Source organism: Rhinichthys klamathensis, unplaced genomic scaffold (assembly GCF_029890125.1).
Source record: "Rhinichthys klamathensis goyatoka isolate OS25496 unplaced genomic scaffold, OSU_Roscu_1.1 h1tg000579l_1, whole genome shotgun sequence".
Taxonomy (NCBI): domain Eukaryota; kingdom Metazoa; phylum Chordata; class Actinopteri; order Cypriniformes; family Leuciscidae; genus Rhinichthys; species Rhinichthys klamathensis.
This window is the reverse complement of record NW_026607043.1, coordinates 554,958-575,271: the sequence shown is the minus strand read 5'-3', so window position 1 is coordinate 575,271 and position 20,314 is coordinate 554,958. Positions and strand designations below refer to the sequence as shown.

Below are 20,314 nucleotides of genomic sequence, written 5' to 3'. Positions count from 1 at the left end.
ATGAGTGTGAGAAACGCTCCCTCCTCTCTCCTCCATCATCATCTCTCCAGCAGGCCATCTGTCAGCGCTAATGAATGCACACTCATTTGCATGGCTGATGAGCGCTCCTCGTTTGGCGCAGCCTGAACGGAAGGTCGCGTTCTGTCGCTTCTGCAACAGCAAATTTTGGCAGCGAAAAAAGAGAGGGAGAGAGAAAGCGAGGCAAAGACCTACAGAGAGATTAATGATGGAGACGACGAGAGGAAAGAGAAAGAATCGTGACTGAAAACGAATCCGTAGATCTACATCTTTGAAATATATAATGTTTTAACATGCCTCTGCTAATTTATGTTCATTATACAAGTGTTGCTTTCCATACTTCATATATGTATTTTTATGGATGTGTCACTGCGAGTAGGCCCATGTGTATCTGTGTGTGTGTGTGTGTGTGTGTGTGTGTGTCACAGCCCTACACAGCGTCTGTGGAAATAAATCAGCTCCTATGAGGCTTCCCATCCTATCACAATGCATTTGTCTCTTTCACTAGGGAAGACATGTCTGCACCCCTCCGCTCCTCTCCCTCGCTGCCTCAGCTCTTTCCCTTAGCGTGTATGTGTGTGTGTGTGTGTACATGTCTCTTCCAGTCTCCTCTCCTCCCAGCCTCCCCTGCCTTTCTCCTTTAATTACCGCTCTTTCCTCCCTCCACCCACCCCGACACCCCCCCCCCCCCCCCACACACACACACACACACCCCCAAATCCCTTGCTCTCCATGGCAGTGGCTGCTCTCGTTCCCCCTGCCTCTTTCCGCCTGTCTCCTCACTTCCCACCACAAAGCCTGTTTCTGCTGGTCCTAGAGCAGTGTTTTTCATTTTCTCGGGTTTAGGATTAAGAATTTGATTTCTAATCCCACACCATCTCTTGCAGAACGTCGAGATCTGTTGGATCGGTGGGTCCAGACAGGCTCCTCCGAGCACTGCGGCTATGAGAGCCTCGTTATTGGTGTGATTTGAACGTGCGTGTGTGTGTGTGCGAGTTTGTGTGTACGCTCACGACTGCGTTCGGAGTCTATCGATCGTTCTGTTTTTCCAGGCAGACAAGGCGTAGGCCATTCTAAGAAAGCCACTATGGCACGTGCACATTGAACGACGCGTGTCGCATGAATGTTCCTCGCTTTAGTGAAAGCCGGCGTCATGCATTCATAGTCACAATGGTTAGCCTTGCTTATGAATACTGAATGCGAGAGACATGGGTTCTGGGATATCAGCCAAGTACATATGCATTTCGTCTAATGGGAGTCTGCTCTCGTGTGCGTAATTGCCACAGGGTTGCGTTTCACTGCGGCCCCACAAGAGCAATGCCCATGAGGAACAGCACCCTTCACGCCTGTCCCCAGCACCGGCATTTTAGACACTCTCCCTTTCCATTAATTAGCTTCTCCATTTTCTGTTGGCCACTCTGACATTTTCCTGCTGCTAATTCACTGATTAAACCTATTAACGTGATTAGGGAGGCATTTCCAAGACAGCTGCCATTATATGTGCCACGCCGTTGAGAGGCAACTAGGCTGCCTTGTTTTTCTGGGGTTTACTTGCATGGGTAGAGAAAAGACTGGACTGATTTTTTTCAGGACCAAGAGCTGTCCAATATGTTCTTTATTTCAGCACCAGGAGCTGTCCAGTGTTCCCCCTTGTTTCAGCACCAAGAGCTGTCTGTTTGTGTTTCAGCACTTGGGGATCTCCAGATTATTCAAAAAACAATGGTAGTTGTCCTAAAATGCTTTTCAAATGGGTTCAACATTTCGAAAAGCACTGGAATTTTTTTATGCATCTTGGTTTTTGATTAAAAATAGAACCTAACTAAATCAGTTGAGATTTTATTGAAAGAGTTTGTAAATGAAGCCATTGTCAGCAGGGATTTAACGCAGACGTGGCCGTTGTATACCACGTTGTTTGCTTAATTTTCAATGAGGCACATTTTACTGGCACATAATTCATATTCTATATCAAATACAGACTCCCACACAACTGCACACGCTAGCGCATTCATATGGCTTTGTAGACTCTGTAGTCTGTGGGGAGAGCAGAGCAGAGAGTGACTAGAAACAGACTGTCTACAGCTGAATTAATATGGGAGAGACTGATTAAGGTTATCCATTTCCAGCCTGCCCTTTGTTCTCTGGCTTCGGGCAGACTGGGTTTGTTTATTTTGCCATACAACTCCTATTTCTTTTTGGTTTTTTAGCCTGGCAGCCTTTGCGTCTCCAAAGCTGAGGGTCCGTGCTGTCTGTCTGTCGGTCAGATGAGGTGGGTAAGTCTGGCTCTGCATGCTCCACACTCGCTGCTGCTGCAGTGTCGCGTCGCTTCTGGAGACTGGCTCACATGCTTCTCTCTCTACCGCCTCACACATTCTGCTCACAGCTCCCTCCCTACGCTCCAACTCTCTCACTCCCCTCCTCCCTGTCTGTCTGTGTCTCTCCCTCCCTCCCTTCCTCTCTCTCTCTCTCTCTCTCTCTCTCTCTCTCTCTCTCTCTCTCTCTCTCTCTCTCTCTCTCTCCCGCTCTTTCTACTGCCTCTCCAGAGCGGCTGCAGTTCCCTGCTCCTCCACTCTCTCTCCCTCCATCTCTCTAAGTGCTGGCGGAATACCGAGCTCAGACAAAGAAAGCTCAGGAGAACAGACGAGAGAAGTGAAAGAGTGTGCTTTGAGGGACAGAAAAAGCATTTTAAAGAGAAACAGAGAAAGACGGGTGCAGACTTTCAGACCTACGGTGTGTGAGGAGACAGAGGGAGGGAGAGAGAAAGACAGTGTCGCCATTTCAGTAGGTTTCACTTTGTTTACTTCTTGTTCTACTTGTTTAGCCATGCTGGCATGTCGTGGCCTCATAATCTATGTTCGTTTATGAACAAGGAGTGTGCATGTTTGTCTGTGTGCGTGTGTTTTTAAGAGAGGAAGACGTTCTAATGCGTTCATGAAGACATCACTTTTGCATTCCAACACACAGAGCTGCAGAGTAGCTGTCTGACAAAGTAAGCTCCGCTACCTCTTTGCCTTTCAAACTGCAATGCAATGGCTATCTGACCGACTAATGGTTGTTCCCAACTACATATACGCATGACACTCAATAATTAGCGGCCATAAAATAGATTTTTAACCTTAGTCTGACAGTTGATTCTTATGTAATACTTTTAAGCAAATCGTGATTTGGAACACTCATCTTTTTGGGCTAATTGTGCATGTTTCGGGGCAAAATGAAACATCTGTCTTAAACATCTTCACCTCAGGAGTGTGACTCTGAAAGTTGAGTGATTTGAAGTTGAATGTGAGTTGCGGCAGGGTTTGCTGGATGGGGCTGTTGTTGATTTACCTGTGGAACAAAGAGCAGAGAAGAGTTGCTTGTACAACTGGGGCTCATTAAACAGCCACTGATAGTGCAGCCATAGGTGTGAATATATTGCACAGGGTGTTATATAATGTCAACCAGTGGCACGACACAGGATTTAGTATGCACTGGACCTCCATCATGGAGAATTAATATTTTTTCTGTTTCCTTTATTATCTAATAATTATTATTATTATTACATTATAAATTATTATAATAATTTATAATGATAAACTTTTATTATTATTACTATTGTTGATGTCACGGCTGTTATTTGTATAAACAAATTATAATAATTTATAATGAACTTTATTGCAATTATTATTATAAATATTATAATTATTTTAAAGTATTATGGTAATTTATAATGATTAACTTTTATTATTATTATTATTTAAATAAGATAATTACATTAAAGTAATGTTTATCAAATAAAGTTTTAATATTTTATTTAGTTAATATGTTATGTAATTATTAAAATTAACTAACAAAAATAATAATAATTAAAGCATAATTTATATGAATAATAATCATTCTTCTTGTTAGTTTATTGTAAGATTTCTTAATGATATTAATGAAATGTTTGCATAGATTGTGGGGTGTGCAAATCTCACACACAATGATAGAAGCCAGTGCCTATCTACATCAGTGATGGAGAATAATTCTAGAGAAAATGTGTGCATTATTCATATAACCATCTGAGCAAATGTTTATGCAATGATGGGTGATATTGTTGACTGGGGGTGTTTTGACGGTTGCCCTTTTCAGCTGATCTGAAAACAGTCAAATCTAGTCAAATAATAGCTAAGGAGAAGTTCAGGTGGGAGGTTCTGGACCTGGATCAGCAGTGAGACATCTCAGCAGGAGTTCAAGAGAGAGCTGTCACACTTATGAATACTGTATGTGATCTCACATGATTCCAGCATATGATCTCATTACTCTTATAGGTACCTAACGATGCTTGTTAGTTAAGTTAATCTTACCATAGCAACATTCTTAGAAAAGCAGATATGACGGTGACAGTGTCGTTACACTTGCAAAATGACTAATATACTGCGTTTCTGCTTCTTTTTTTCACTTCTTTGTGTTCTTGTTTCTCCTTTAGCTCCTGGTTTAGTTTGGGTAACTAACTGGCTAACTACAAGAGATGACATTAGATTATTGCAACGCTTCAGTAGAGAAATTACCATTTAAAATGGCCTTACTCGGATGCTTTCCTGTCAGAAAAGTGCCGCATTTAGGATCACAACCTGAGCAGGCTGAGGGTAAGCTTGGGTTTGAGGTGGAGAAAGAGTCCTCAGGAGAACATGTGATTTGTCTGGCTAGAATCTCCATGACCCCAGAGGGTTTCCTTTCCTCAGTGAGCCATTTATACACTGAGGAAGAGAAAGGCAGTGAGTAAAAGAGAGGGAGAGGGAAACAGAAGGAAACCTTGCCCATTTCGCAATCTTACAGGTTTAATGAGTCGCCAACCAACCCCCACCACCCCTTAACCACCCCATACACACACACACACACACACACACACAAACACTAACCACTCTGTCTGATGTGTGGCATTGGCTCAGACAAAAATAGCATCGTTGGTGAAGGCAGCTTGGGAAAGAACAAAATTGGATGGATTTCATTTATGTGTATATTATATATACATGCACATTATCCTGACCTCATTTAGTTATGCCTGTATGTTTTGCTCATTTGTCTGTAGCCTTTTTTCTGAGTTTGTGTTTTGAGAAATGGTTGACTAGTTTTCAGATTATTCCGATTTTTTTTTTATAGTGATGCAGTAGCGTAAAATGTAAACAGACATGAGAACATTAAAGGGTTAGTTCACCCAAAAACGAAATTTATGTCATTAATGACTCACCCTCATGTCGTTCCAAGCCCGTAAGACCTCCGTTCATCTTCGGAACACAGTTTAAGATATTTTAGATTCCATTGAAAATGGAATCTAATATATCCTTGTCCAAAAAGGAATATTTCCTTGACCAGAAAGGAAATAAAGACTTCATCAAAGTAGTCCATGTGACATCAGTGGGTTAGTTAGAATGTTTTGAAGCATCGAAAATACATTTTGGTCCAAAAATAACAAAAACTACGACTTTATTCAGCATTGTATTCTCTTCCGGTTATGTTGTCAAGCCGCGTTCACGAGTCCGCAGTGACGCTGATGACGTAAGACGCTGCTGACGTGTTATCTGGTGTGTCTGTGTATTCGGGTTCAAATAAATATGGCTGGGCAAAAAAATGCAAGTCTTCCTCTGTGTCGAAATCCTTAGACATGTTTGCGAAGATTGTTTTGTTTACAGCGTGCGTCTCCCTCAGACTGTAAACGAAGCTCGGGTGCACTGATAACACGTCAGCAGCGTCTTACGTCATCAGCGTCACTGCGGACTCGTGAACGCGGCTTGACAACAGAACCGGAAGAGAATACAATGCTGAGTCATAGTTTTTATTATTTTTGGACCAAAATGTATTTTCGATGCTTCAAAACATTCTAACTAACCCACTGGTGTCACATGGACTACTTTGATGATGTTTTTCTAACCTTTCTGGACAAGGACAGTATACCGTACATACATTTCCAAAGGAGGGACAGAAAACTCTCGGACTAAATCTAAAATATCTTAAACTGTGTTCCGAAGATGAACGGAGGTCTTACGGGCTTGGAACGACATGAGGGTGAGTCATTGAAGCAGCACTCAGTAACAATTCCGTTTTTGTCAAACAGCGACCCCTAGAGTCGCTGTGGAGCACATGTACTGTCGTGAATAGCACTCACGCAGAGATGGCTCGCACTCACGGCCGGATCCCCTCCCCCTGTACACGGTACACCGGTGCCTGTTCAGTAGGATGGACGCTGTAACGAGTGGAAATAAGGTATGGCCCCTTTAAGAGCTGCGCGCGCCCAACACCACATGTATACGACGCCGGGTTATTTCTGTTTGATGCTCATTTTATCAGAATTTTATCAGATCTGTTTTTTTGCCGTAAAGCAATTCGTAACCTCGCGAGACCTGATATCACACGATACTTCCTAACACTCAGGCCGGCGGCTCGCCGGCCCAAAGTTGCAAGGGTGGTTTTGCGGCTCACAGGCACCAGGGGGGTGCGAGACGACCACCATTCAACACGAAATCAGTAATATAAACATTACAATGACTCCAAAGCTGTTCGGTTAAGGTAAACAAGTTACTTAGTTCACCTTTAATGACATAATTTTCATTTTTGGGTGAACTAACCCTTTAAGCTGAAGTTCAGAATGAAACTAAGGTAAAATGCAAAAATATGTCTAGGTTGTCAGATTAGTTAGCATAATTGGCTATATTGGCTCATTGTTATACTGCAGTCTTATAGGGCGAATAACATAATGCTAGCATTAAGACAGTGCTAGTCAGCGCTTATGCTGTCAAAGTGAGTGAGATTTTCTCATCCAGCCTACCTATCAAACTCTGCCAAACTCCCATCCAATTCCCCCTGTTTCCAGCAGATGTTACTTCAAGCTGGAGTGAGACTCTGGGCTTCTTGGTACTAGCATGGCGCTAAGCAAGCAATTTAATAATACATTGATGATTTAGTGTTGAAGTTGAAAGCTGTCACTCAATCTACTGTGTGTGCGGTACCAAAAAGTTTACAGGACGTTTAAGTAGCTCTGGTGGTATTAATGGTGGAGTTTTGCTGAATCATGTGGTGTTACAGGAATGTTGTCAGGCTGACAGACAGGCTTTTATTGGCTGATGAGCATGGACACACACATACACACCCAGCGGGCCATTCAGTGCTCACATCATGCTCATTATGCCTGAAGAACCACAATATCCCAATTGCTTTTCTTTCTTTCTTTTTTTCTTTCTTTTTTTTTTTTTTACACAGTTTTTATGAATATTTATATGGGAATTTTTGTCTGAATCAATGAATTTGGTGCTAGCGAGTTACATGACTAAGGTATTCACTCTGGAGTAGTTTGTGATGATATAATAAAAATGTCGTCTTGTTCGTACCTCAAACATAATTCTTAAGGATATTTTACAACAAAAATACATGAAAATGTAAAGAATTTAAATTAATATAATTACAATTATTATATATTTTTTTAATAAATAAATGAAGTCAAATATAAAAAATACAATATTTTAGAAAAAAATCCTTTACATATTTATTCAAAGTAAATATTAGATTCTATTGAATTTGCTTTCACTCTAAATGATTTAGCATCACCAAATATCCTTGACAGACTGCAGTAGTGAATGGCAAAGTATCACTATATTGAATGCTTGAAAATAAGCATTACTAATAGCGTGCATGAATTGAAAAACATCTTTTATTCTGAGAAGACAAATCCAATCTTACATTTTTTAACTTTCCCACTAGTAAATTATCTCTGTGAACAATGCAAAGTAGAATTCGGTAACGAAAAATACCAATGTAACTCTGAATCAACAGTTGCATTATGAATAAAGGTGGCTTTTTATTTATATATGGGTCATGGTGTAGAGGTTATTTGGTTCTCCGGAAAACTATGAATCAAAGATTTTATCACATACAAACATGTTATTGTATATGAAGGCTATAACACTCTTTTAGATTATTCTATTACCTGTTTCATGGGAAGCCCTGATCTATATTAGATGCTACTGTGACCTAGTTGAGTAGAGGGAGGGAGGTAGAGGGAGAAAGAAAGAAAGAAAGAAAGAAAGAAAGAAAGAAAGAAAGAAAGAAAGAAAGAAAGAAAGAAAGAAAGAAAGAAAGAAAGAAAGAAAGAAAGAAAGAAAGAAAGAAAGAAAGAAAGAAAGAGTGAGACAGCGAAAGACAGGGAATGAGAGATTTGTGTGAGGGTGAATAAAACATTCAGGGGCAGCCCAGGTTAGATCCCAGGATTCAGGATCAGCAGGCATGCAGTGTAAACAAACCCAGCCTTACCTCTTACCCCTTACCGCAGCCTAACAGTGTTTCAGGGGACCATGCCAGTTTTAAATAATATAGCTTCAAATTTACTTTTTTAAATGGATAATTGTTCTGTTCAAGGGAAACACGGACAATGGGGAATATTAGGAAATATCTAATCAGTATCAAGGATTCTAAAGGCTTATAGGCTTATAAACCTTTTTTAAGGTGAAAAATACTTCCTATAACTTTTATCGTCAAAGACCCTACGTGTAATCAAATGGTATTTTGCCTAAATTCTTCATTCACATGCTAGAAGCAGCCAAATTACAGTACTTAAATGGCAACATGGACAAGTTGAATGACATTGGAAGGGTAACACTTTATTTTGATAGTCCAATTTTGAAAGTTTAGTCCACTACTTACTATAAGTAACTTTGCAACTGCATTTCAACTAGCAGTCAGAGCAGAAGTGTAAAGAGTACCTGAAAGCCATACTTGAGTGAAAGTACAGATACCTTACAGCGAAAATATTCCCATTACAAGTTACAAGTCACCAATTCCGATACAACTTTAGGACAAGTCTTAGAGTATCTGATTTTAACAGTGCTTAAGTATTTTACTTGTACTAAACGTAGGCTCAAAGATGCACTAGTCCTCAACACCTAAGAGACATGCCAGTGAAAAACAAGAAACATTTGATTTGTGAGGAGAGCAATCACGTTTATTTTCTAAAATCGAAATAAAACTGAACACCACCAAATTGCAACATCTACAAACACTCAAGTTAAGCTCACGTGCTCAAAAAGAACAGAAGTAAAACAATATCGTTAAAAAAATTATCTTCAATATAACGAATAAATAAAATGTTAAGTGAAATTAAATAGTCAAAGCCTACTAGAACTGGATGTGCTGGTTTCGGCCTCATCACTGGCTGCATGTCCTCATCTCATATGAAACACATGCGATTCAGCAACAACCTGCTAATGCACTCACATATGCATACAGTACACCTTAGTACACTTTATTTTGATGTTCCCCAAACAGACATTCTTCTGACTGTAAGAAACTTTGTAAGTACATGTCAACTTATTCTACTTAACCCTAACCCTAATCTAACAGTCTACTAATAATGAGAGTTAGCTGACATGTAGTTGCAAATTAATGAGAGTTAGTTGACATCTTAGTTAATGTTTTAATTACATTAAAATTAATGAATTCATTTTGTTGCAAAGTTACTTATACAGTAGTTAGTAAAATGTCTAAAGTGGACTATCGAAATAAAGTGTAACCGAAAGATCTTAGTTGTGTCCCAAATAACATCTGGCATCAGAGCAAGATTCTCTCTTTTCACTTCGGAAGTTAAGTTGTGCAAGTGTCCAATGTTCCTTTTTTTGGACAAACAAGTGCATCATTTGGGCATTTGAAATGTAAAATCTTGTAATTTTCAGTGTTTTCAAAGTCAAAGACAGTGGGCCTCCCTTTGGAAACAAAGTACGTGATCCCCCCCCCCCCAACCACACACACACACACACACAAACAATTTCTATACCACAGCAAACCTAATTCAGCACCGAATTCAGTTCTCTTGTGCAGTTTATTGCGCTTTTAACAACTTATCAAGCACGTTCTGCTTTTTATTTTCTTTCTTTATAAATCTAGTGTGTCAGTAACACATTTACATACAGCCATCAATTGACACTTGTCGCCAGGATGTAGAGGCCTACTCCTTCGTGCTGTGCCTCCCCTGACGTGCCCCAGACTTTGAAAACCCCTGAAATAGAGCACAAGTAGACCGATCATCGGGAATCTGATCATCAGGACATTGTAAAGGTGATGGCAGCCTTTGAAAACGAGCATTGGTATATAAACTCCCCATAGACTCCCATAGATCCCCCCCCCCCCCCCCCCCCCCCCCCCCCTTTCCCCATAGACCGTATACACTCTCCAAATCAGTACTGACCTGATTTTCCCATATATGCACAGTGACTCAGGAAAGCTATCGAGTCTGTGTTTGAAAGCGCAACGCATACACACGGCTATCCGATAATGGCAATGATTCACTCCAATCGGTGAGAGCATCTCACAACATGAGCTGTGGCCGCATATGGAGGCCTATTTCCTGTTGCATTTGCAGACCCGTGGAAGGGAGGGGGGAGTAAATGGAGGGGCCTCATCATCTTTCTTTTTGAATGTGAAAAGGATTCCTTTTGTGTGTGTGTTTGTGCAGCGGGGGCATTTTCCTTAATAACTAATCTGGGGTGATTACACGAGTTCAGCTCTTAAGAGATCATCTGGTTTCTGCTCACTCTTTACTTTGTGTTCTAAAAAGAAAGGAGGATGGAGTACATTAGAGAGCTCAAATGGGCATGAGTATTTTGTGTCTGCAGACATAGACACGGGTTGCTAGGGTTGTTGTTGCAGGAGTGTGTTAACAGAATACAAAGCATTCTAAAGAGGTGAACAGGTTCTGCTGCCTTGGCATAGGAAGAAGATATGGCTCTCGAATTCTTAGAAGATGACAGAAGGATGTTTTTTTGTGTGTGGAAGTGCTGTCTTAATTGCTTTTTAATGTTTATATAATCAGTCACGCTTCCTATTGTGCACTGCAAAAAATCATTGTGATTAATCAATCAATCAGTATTTTTGTCTCGTTTTCCAAGAAAAACATCTAAACATCCTTTAAACAAGATCAAGTTACTTAAGAAACAAAATTGCATAGGATATTAAGATGTTTAGTTTATTTTTCTTTCTCTATTTGAAAATCCTTTTTTTCTCACTCTTACGATAAACCTCACTTGTTTTGTCAAATATATGCTTAAAACAATTTGCCAATGTGGTAATTAAAGTTGACATGAAATGAAAGTTAACTTCTATATTTTTTAAATGCATGCTATTGATCTTATTGTAAATTATACAATACATCCATGCACCTTGTCATTTTTAACCAAAATGTCATAACTCGACAGACTTCTCCAAACATTTTGTCTACACTCTGCCCCTTTCTTACAATAGACTGCAAGCTTGCATTCACATCTTCCTCATCCAATCAACAATCAATGGATAGAACCAAGTCCCCACCCTAAAAAAAAAATTCCCCAACCTACAAATATGGATTTTAGCAGTTTTTCTAGGCTGTCACAGTAAGTCCGGTCTCTAGTCTGACTAAATCATGTGCGCACTGGTGGCATCTGTGTTCCATCTGTCGTTCTCACCTTCGGTTGTCATTGTCGACCAGCCCTGTGAAAAGTTACATAACAACATCATACTGTATAACAGAGCTGGCATGATGCTTCAGTAGAGCATCACATCTTGCCTGTACCAACTAGCTATGGGGATATTTATATAAAATGTATAGCAGCACACACACACACACACACACACACATAGATGGTAAGGAATGACCAGTCAGTAAATTAAGGAGTTGGCTCTAGGGTTTCTTTCCAGACACTGTTTGGGAGTGTCGGACAGAGAGCTCATAGAATGAGTCATGAAGTGGGAGAGCTGTTATTTTTAACACGCGCGCTCACGCACACACTCCGCCGTGCCTCACACAGGCTGCTATGCAATTGGTTCACTGGGGACAGTCCTGTGATGGAAGACGTGAGGCAACACCTCCATTAGAGTCCAGTGCAGGCCCTCCAGCACAGTGACTCAGCTAAAACACACTGCTAATTATTCATTAAGACCAAATGTGCCCACAGTACACAGCCTGCGTACAGCTCTAAGCACACTGAACAACATCAGATTCCCTTATCCCACATGCACGTTGTGGTAGATATGGGTTTTTAACAAGATGAGTAATTTTTGTCATCCTTTGGTGAAGGAGAGCTAGATGAAAATGGCTCATTATTGCAATTATTCATTTTAGGGAAGCGAGAGAGAGTGGGAGAAACAGAGAGTGAGCAGGAAAGAGAGAGAGAGAGAGAGGGAGTCTTGGCTGGTGGTAATTAAAGCACGTCCTTCTCGATAGGACGCAGCGGAGGTCTGGCTGATTGCTCCATGGTTTCTCCGTCTCTGAATGCGTTGTGAATGAGACAGACAGGAGCACGAGCGCTGCATGCTGATTAAAATCATATTTCCTCTCCATCTCTGCTCAATCCGTGCTGATTTGCCTCACTGATTAGAATTCGCTGGTGACAAAGCTGGAGACAGAGCCCAATGCAACATATAACTAATCACATTCCAGCGCTGCACCGAGCTCATAAAGATGGGGAGAATTAGCACTCATACGCTTTTGGACAGATGTGCACTGAACCGAGCCTGGAAAGACTCATTAGTTGACAAAGAGCGCTTTGGACAGCCGTATGGGTTTGGTTATAGATGTCTGGCGATCGTGTGGTTCGGTTGGTTTTAAGCAGATAAAAGCTCAAGCTCTGTTCCAAAACCTAGAAAGCTGACTCACTGCCTACTGCCGGGATATGCGTCCTAACTGTAAGTGAATGATTTGAAATGCTATGTAGGAAGAAACGGTATGCACCACGTAGATGACGCTCTACACGCAAAGCGCACGAGAGACTCAACTCACAATTGATTTCAATTCATGTACAGCACACATGAATTTGAGGCAAAAGTGACTCTTTCATTGTCACCTTGTCACATTAACATGTTATCATGTATTGAATTAATTATATTTCTAATAAATTTCTAGAGTTGGAAATACAGTATTTATGAGTTTCCAACATTTGAATCATCAAGGGAAGTCGTATTGGGAAACTCAGAATTGTTGCAGAGTTGCGTGTCAATAGGAAATTGGCTTCATGGTTTCAAACGAGTCAGTTGTGAATGGTAATGAACGATTTTGCAAAGTTTATGTACGACAGAGCTTATAGCCCATGCATGCTGTAATATCTCAGAGATAGTTTCACTTCCTTTGAAGGTCCTCATGGGAAATTCACTGCAGAAATCGCACTTATGACATGGTGTGCGTTCAGGTGATTTATTTTTGTTTAAGTAAATGGAGTTGTTTAAGTAAATGATTATCCCTAGAAAATGATGGGAAAGTTTGGTTGGTTGGTCAAGTCTCCTCATAAACCATATGAAAAAATGTATTAGCTATTCTTCTTCATCAACAGTACATAAAATGCCTACAAACTAAATTGTACAGTCAACGTTCACAATTTCATCTTATCGTGATAACATTGTTCTTATGCCGTAATTGACACGGTCCCAATCAGTTTGTTAAGTCTGACATCAAAGTCACAGTTTTCGGGTACAAACACTCAAGTCCCATGAAGCAAACAACAAATGGTGCTTATATACACTCAGTATTTAATATGTCACGAGATTCAGAAGTCTTTGCTTTTAGAAAGTAACTAATTTCCCATTGACTTGAGCGCTGCATAAGCTTGTCGCAATGCATTATTGGATTGCTTCTGTAAAATGTCTACTTTTTGGAACATATCCTAGGACATCTTAAAATGCAGCCTTCGTAAGCAGCTCAATAGGTTCTAGAAGCATTTGCCTTGAATTGCTTTAACAATCGAATGGCACTTTTACCTTCACAAATCTAAACAACCCCTTTGACGCTCTTTGGAATTGTTAACAGATATGAGTTTCCTGGCTCTCTTGCACGACTATGCGTGTTAGTGTGTGAAATACACATGTCTATGTGCAAGAACTGGCCGAGCTTTGTGCTATCCCAAATGCACACAAGAGCACATCGGCTCAGCAGCTGCAGGGGTAAGGCGTGGTGAGCCCAGCAGGATACTGTAGTGTAGAGGAGGAGATGTAATTAACAGGTATGGTGTGAAAGTGGCCAGATCAAGCTGCAAGGCGCCCCGCATTGAGAACAAGTTCATCATGACATTTTCACCTCCATTATGTGTCATGGGATGGCATTTGTGCTGTATTTGATAGATGTTTTGTGTTTTTCTGTGTGTGCTTTAATTTGGAATTCTGAGTTGCCTTTTTGTTGTGATATAATCATTAAATAGGACATAAATAAAAGCGACAGAAATTCTTCCATAAATTCTGGAATTAAAACCTGTTCACACCAAGAACGATAATGATAGAGATATGGTTAAAAAAATCATTCTATACTTAAAAGAATAGCAGAGTTCACACCACAACGAAAATCATTGGAATCACTTTCAAATAGATTTTTTCCAACTGATGAATGATAAAAACATTGACAGCCAATTAGAATCCAACCTTGCTTTAAAGTGCTTGAGCATTTAAAGCAACAGACGACAAAACTGCTGCGCATGCTTATAATAAACAGAACATTTTTGTGTGTTGGTGTGACGGTAATATACACTCACCGGCCACTTTATTAGGTACCCCATGCTAGTAACGGGTTGGACCCCCTTTTGCCTTCAGAACTGCCTCAATTCTTTGTGGCATAGATTCAACAAGGTGCTGGAAGCATTCCTCAGGGAGTTTGGTCCATATTGACATGATGGCATCACACAGTTGCCGCAGATTTGTCGGCTGCACATCCATGATGCGAATCTCCCGTTCCACCACATCCCAAAGATGCTCTTTTGGGTAGAGATCTGGTGACTGTGGAGGCCATTTTAGTACAGTGAACTCATTGTCATGTTCAAGAAACCAATTTGAAATGATTAGAGCTTTGTGACATGGTGGAAGTAGCCATCAGAGGATGGGTACATGGTGGCCATAAAGGGATGGACATGGTCAGAAACAATGCTCAGGTAGGCCGTGGCATTTAAACGATGCCCAATTGGCACTAAGGGGCCTAAAGTGTGCCAGGAAAACATCCCCCACACCATTACACCACCACCACCAGCCTGCACAGTGGTAACAAGGCATGATGGTTCCATGTTCTCATTCTGTTTACGCCAAATTCTGACTCTAACATCTGAATGTCTCAACAGAAATCGAGACTCATCAGACCAGGCAACATTTTTCCAGTCTTCAACTGTTCAATTTTGGTGAGCTCTTGCAAATTGTAGCCTCTTTTTCCTATTTGTAGTGGAGATGAGTGGTACCCGGTGGAGTCTTCTGCTGTTGTAGCCCATCCGCCTCAAGGTTGTGCGTGTTGTGGCTTCACAAATGCTTTGCTGCATACCTCGGTTGTAACGAGTGGTTATTTCAGTCACTGTTGCCCTTCTATCAGCTCGAACCAGTCTGGCCATTCTCCTCTGACCTCTGGCATCAACAAGGCATTTCCGCCCACAGAACTGCCGCTCACTGGATGTTTTTTCTTTTTCGGACCATTCTCTGTAAACCCTAGAGATGGTTGTGCGTGAAAATCCCAGTAGATTAGCAGTTTCTGAAATACTCAGACCAGCCCTTCTGGCACCAACAATCATGCCACGTTCAAAGTCACTCAAATCAACTTTCTTCCCCATACTGATGCTCGGTTTGAACTGCAGGAGATTGTCTTGACCATGTCTACATGCCTGAATGCACTGAGTTGCCGCCATGTGATTGGCTGCTTAGAAATTAAGTGTTAACGAGCAGTTGGACAGGTGTACCTAATAAAGTGGCCGGTGAGTGTAGATCGTTATATTGTAGTTATCTTTCTAGATCTCGTTCTTGATGTGAACGACCTTTTTAGTATTGAATAAATTATTATTTAAAAAAATTCTCACTGTTGCCTCAACTGCTTTCAACTTGGCATTAAAAGGGTTAGTTTGCCCAAAAATGAAAATTCTGTCAGTAATTACTCACCCTCATGTTGTTCCAACCCCGTAAGACCTTCGTTCATCTTCGGAACACAAATTAAGATATTTTTGATGAAATCTGAGAGCTGGATCACTCCTCCATACTAGTCCATAGGCTTCTTCAGGGATTGAACTTGCCGGCCTCGAAAAGTTATTAAAAACATTGTTAAAATAGTCCAAGTGACTACAGTGGCTCAATCTTAAGTTTATCAAGCGACGAGAATACTTTTTGTGCGCAAAAACCCCCCAAAAATAACAACTTTATTTCAACTATTCATTTCCTTCTCTGTGGGCCTCGACAGTTCACTAGTGTAACAGCATAAGCTTCTGTTGTTGTACGTCACACGCATCACGCACATGACCAGCGTCGGCCAATAGTGAGCCTACGTGTGACGTAGCTCTACGGAATCACACTACGATAACTGACTAGAGGCCCAAAGAGAAGGAAATGAATAGTTGAAATAAAGTGGTTATTTTTGTTTGTTTTTGCGCACAAAAAGTATTGCTTGATAAACTTAAGATTGAGCCACTGTAGTCACTTGGACTATTTTAACGATGTCTTTAATAACTTTTCGAGGCCGGCAAGTTCAATCCCTGAAGAAGCCTATGGACTAGCATGGAGGAGTGATCCAGCTCTCAGATTTCATCAAAAATATCTTCATTTGTGTTCCGAAGATGAACGAAGGTCTTACGAGGTTGGAACAACATGAGGGTGAGTAAATACTGACAGAATTTTCATTTTTGGGTGAACTAACTCTTTAAGTGGAGTCGAAAATACCTTATTTATGAGTTATCAGCACTTTACTAAGGGAAGTTGTGTTTACGAGTGGTGAAACTCCTCGAGAATTTGAGATGATACTGGAGTTGCTGCATTGTTACAACAGAAGTTCATGGCTTTAAATAAGTCGGTTGTGAATGCTAATGAATAATTTTTGCAAAGCTTATGTACAATAGAGCTTAAAGCTCACAAATTTTAAAGTCCCCCAGTGGTAAAAATCAAGCTTTTAATGTTGTTTATATCTCTATGTGGTGTTTTAAATATGCTTTAAGACAAACCATGTGCAAGTCAATACCATTATTGAGTATTTTCTCCTTAAAACTGCAGTGAACCAAAGACGGTTTGAAATCGCTGGTGTTTCTGACGTCACAATCTACCTTGTAACCAATCATGTCAACGTGTGATTGTCAGTGAGTGGATCTCTCTGAGCTGGTGTGAGTGTGTGGAGGCGGGGAAATTTGCATATTCATAGAACCGTGTTTACTAAATGAGGAATGGGTGTAGAGTTACATTCAAGCTATTTTAAGGCATGAAGAATTTTTTTCAAGGAAAAAAAAACGTTTTAATATGTAATTTTGGTGACTATTTTATAATTGGTCAAATTATCGACTACAGGGGGGCTTCAAGTTAATCGCTCACTTTTACAGTTTGCTTTTATGTTTTTGTTAATGGTTAGGCAACAGTATTTTTTCTGTTATTTTGTTCTGAATTGTCTTTTTTGTGTATTACTGAATAGGAAAATTGTGAAAGTGAAATTAGGATTCCTCAAATCCAGGAATAAGAATTGCTGGGGGGAAAAAGGTGATCACGTTTGAATGCAGCCATTAACTCTCAGCTAGTCATTGCTGGTATAATTTGATGGGTAACATGCGATTTCTTCCTGTCAGACGATTCTGGCAGTCTGGGTGCCCACGTCTCCTCCGGGCCTGGCACCAGCTTAGGTTGTCGAATGAGGGGCCAAAAGCTATTTTCCGCTGAACTGCTCCTCTCTCTCTCTGAGGACATGAAGTCTCAGGAAGCATTCGCCTTTCCCGTCGCTGGGAGAGAGGACTTCTGGTGCCTCCGTTGCTATTGACGACGTGTTGGTTGGATCCCACGCGGTTGCCAGGCATCATTAAGACCTGATGGCACGGGTTTCTCTCTCCATAAGCAAGCCTCGAGAATGGCAGGGGCAATTAAAGCTCTTCTCTGCCTGATGGAATAGAATGAGGCCTCAGGAGAGAGAGAGAGAGAGCGAGAGAGAGAGAGAGAGTCAGGAGTCAGAGAGGTAAAGAGAGAGAGAAAGAGAGAGAGAAATGAGATAGAGAGGGAGGCATTGTTCTCCAGCCTTACCTTTGATGAGGATGCTTTAGAGTGCATCAGGGTGGAAGATGGGTTTGTTTCATTGTTTAGCGCAGAGTGTCTTCGTGGATTGCATCCATGCCATGCACTGTATTGCTTTAGTCAGACTCCTAGCTCTGAGAGCCCACCATGCAAGGGCCATTTGTAGATTAACTGCATCTGGCAAATCGAGACCATCTCCATTAGTACTTAAATTAGGAAACTTACGAGAAATATCCTCAGAGCTCTGGTGCCATCTCAAAATGGGAGATGTGCCAGCATATGTTTTGAAGGAAAGGGAGCTTTCTTTTCAAAATACCTGCAATTGCAGGCCTCTGATGTAATTGTAATTTCAGGCTGATCTAGTTTTCTCGCTCGCATTCTGCTTATAACCTATGGCTTCATGGCTAGTCATGTAGCTAATAATGAAGAGCTCTACTGTGCATGTGCTCTGATTCTAAATGAGGGCTGGAAAATGTGAGCAGCCCACACTCTCTACTGTGTGGGGATTGGAATTCTGGCTAGACTCTTTGCAGGCATCTGCATTACATGTGCACACACATACACGCTCAAATTTGCATTACCGTCGCATTCACACCGAGTGAGTCACACCGACTGACAAGGTAGAGCAGAGGTCTAGACTCTTTGAAGCTATTTGAAGTATTGGGTGGCCAAACATTTTACAACACTGACCATCAGACTTTATTACCCAGCGGACAATAGGGTGCCTTAAAACACACTGGCTATGTTTGGAATAGCATACTACCATGCTACTCTCACTATTACTGCAGTACTACTAGATTTGCCAAAATGTGTTGTATACAGTACATACTGTTTAAAATACAGTAGTATCATGCAATGCCATTGTGATAGAGGAACGGGAAGAAATATACACTACCATTCAAAAGTTTGAGGTTATTTTTTCAAATAAATTAATTCAGCAAGGATGCAGTAAATTGATCAAAAGTGATAGTAAAGATTTTTTGATTGTTCCAAAAGATTTCAAACAAATGTTGTTGTTTATTTCACATTCTATTCATCAAAGATTCCAGAGAAAAAATCAGTTTCCACAAAAATATTAAGCAGTACAACTGTTTTCAACATTAATAATAATAAGAAATGCTTCTTGAGCACCAAATCAGCATAATAGAGTGATTACTGAAGGATCATGTGACATTGAAGATGCTTCTTAAAATTCAGCTATGCCATCACAGGAATACATTACATTTTAAATGATTAAAATAGATAACAATTATTTTAAATTTGTAATAATATTTCACAATTTGATCAGGCTGACAAATGTAAAGAAGTTTTACATACAAAATTAATTTAACAATTCAAAATGTTTTTGTTTAAGAACTGATAACAATGGAGCATATTACTGTTTAAAATTAAAGTAGAATAATATTTACAGTTTTGCGTACTATTTATAATAATAATAATGGAAAGTATAGACAATATACTGTGCTGTGTTCAGCCTGTAGTAAGCAAGCATTCCATACCGAACATAGCCGACATCTTTTTAACAAGAGAGAATATGAAATGAATAATGTCTCGTGACGTGATTGTTTCAGGGCTCTTGTAGACATGATGCCATCTGAATTGGGGCCAAGCAACCACCAGCCAAGCAAATCTGACCGGTCACACCACATAAATCCAGACCAATCTCAGGGTCACTGACACCAGCACACTAACGTAACATGGACAAACGTGTCTTGCATCAACAGTAAATATGATTTTGGATTTATACAAGCCATGTTTTTTTTTGTTTTTTTTTGGACTGTCCGGTGGGGTGATGTTAGGCAGGGTTGAGGGGAAATTAGCTGGAGAGATTGCATGCCGAGCCTTGAGGGTTGCAGGGTCATGTCTCTCTGACTGGGTCACTCTGTTCCTGATGACTGAGCGTGATGCACACTCACACAAACACACATGCACACACTCTCGTGGGGGCGGAGAGGCTCACAGTGGTGCTGTGCATCTGGAGCAGTTTTTAGATGAATGGGATGTGACAACAGCACTGCCAGGCGAATGCCTGGGCAAGAGTGTTGTTTTGTTTGTTTGTTTTTTTGGAAGATTTTGGACTGATGCTAAAATAGTGAAAATTCTCTAGCTAGATCATTTCAACACCATCTTGATACACAGTGACTGTAGTCTGTAAAACTTATTTTGATATCCTGATAATTTATTAAAGAAGTAGTTTTCCCCCCAATTAAAATGCCGGATATCCAATACTGTCAGCGGAATTTTGTCTGATACCCAAAAACCAGTTAACAGCAAATATTGTCTGTTACCCAAAATCAGTTAACAAAACTATTTTTGTCTGGTACCCAAAACTGTATTAATT

At 40.5% G+C, this 20,314-nt stretch overlaps 1 protein-coding gene across 7 annotated transcripts in view; it reads left to right on the top strand.

Moving 5' to 3' along the window:
• The first annotated feature begins 2,542 nt into the window (after positions 1-2,542).
• Positions 2,543-20,314, top strand: part of myt1la (myelin transcription factor 1-like, a) — a 62,977-nt gene continuing 45,205 nt past the window's right edge. For 6 of the 7 annotated variants that reach the window (XM_056240080.1, XM_056240082.1, XM_056240079.1 and 3 more), the window contains exon 1: positions 2,543-2,796. The gene's annotated coding sequence lies outside the window, so the exon portion shown is untranslated. Of the gene's footprint in view, positions 2,797-2,922; positions 3,005-20,314 lie in introns of all 7 variants that reach the window. The other variant, XM_056240078.1, reaches the window with a different exon arrangement.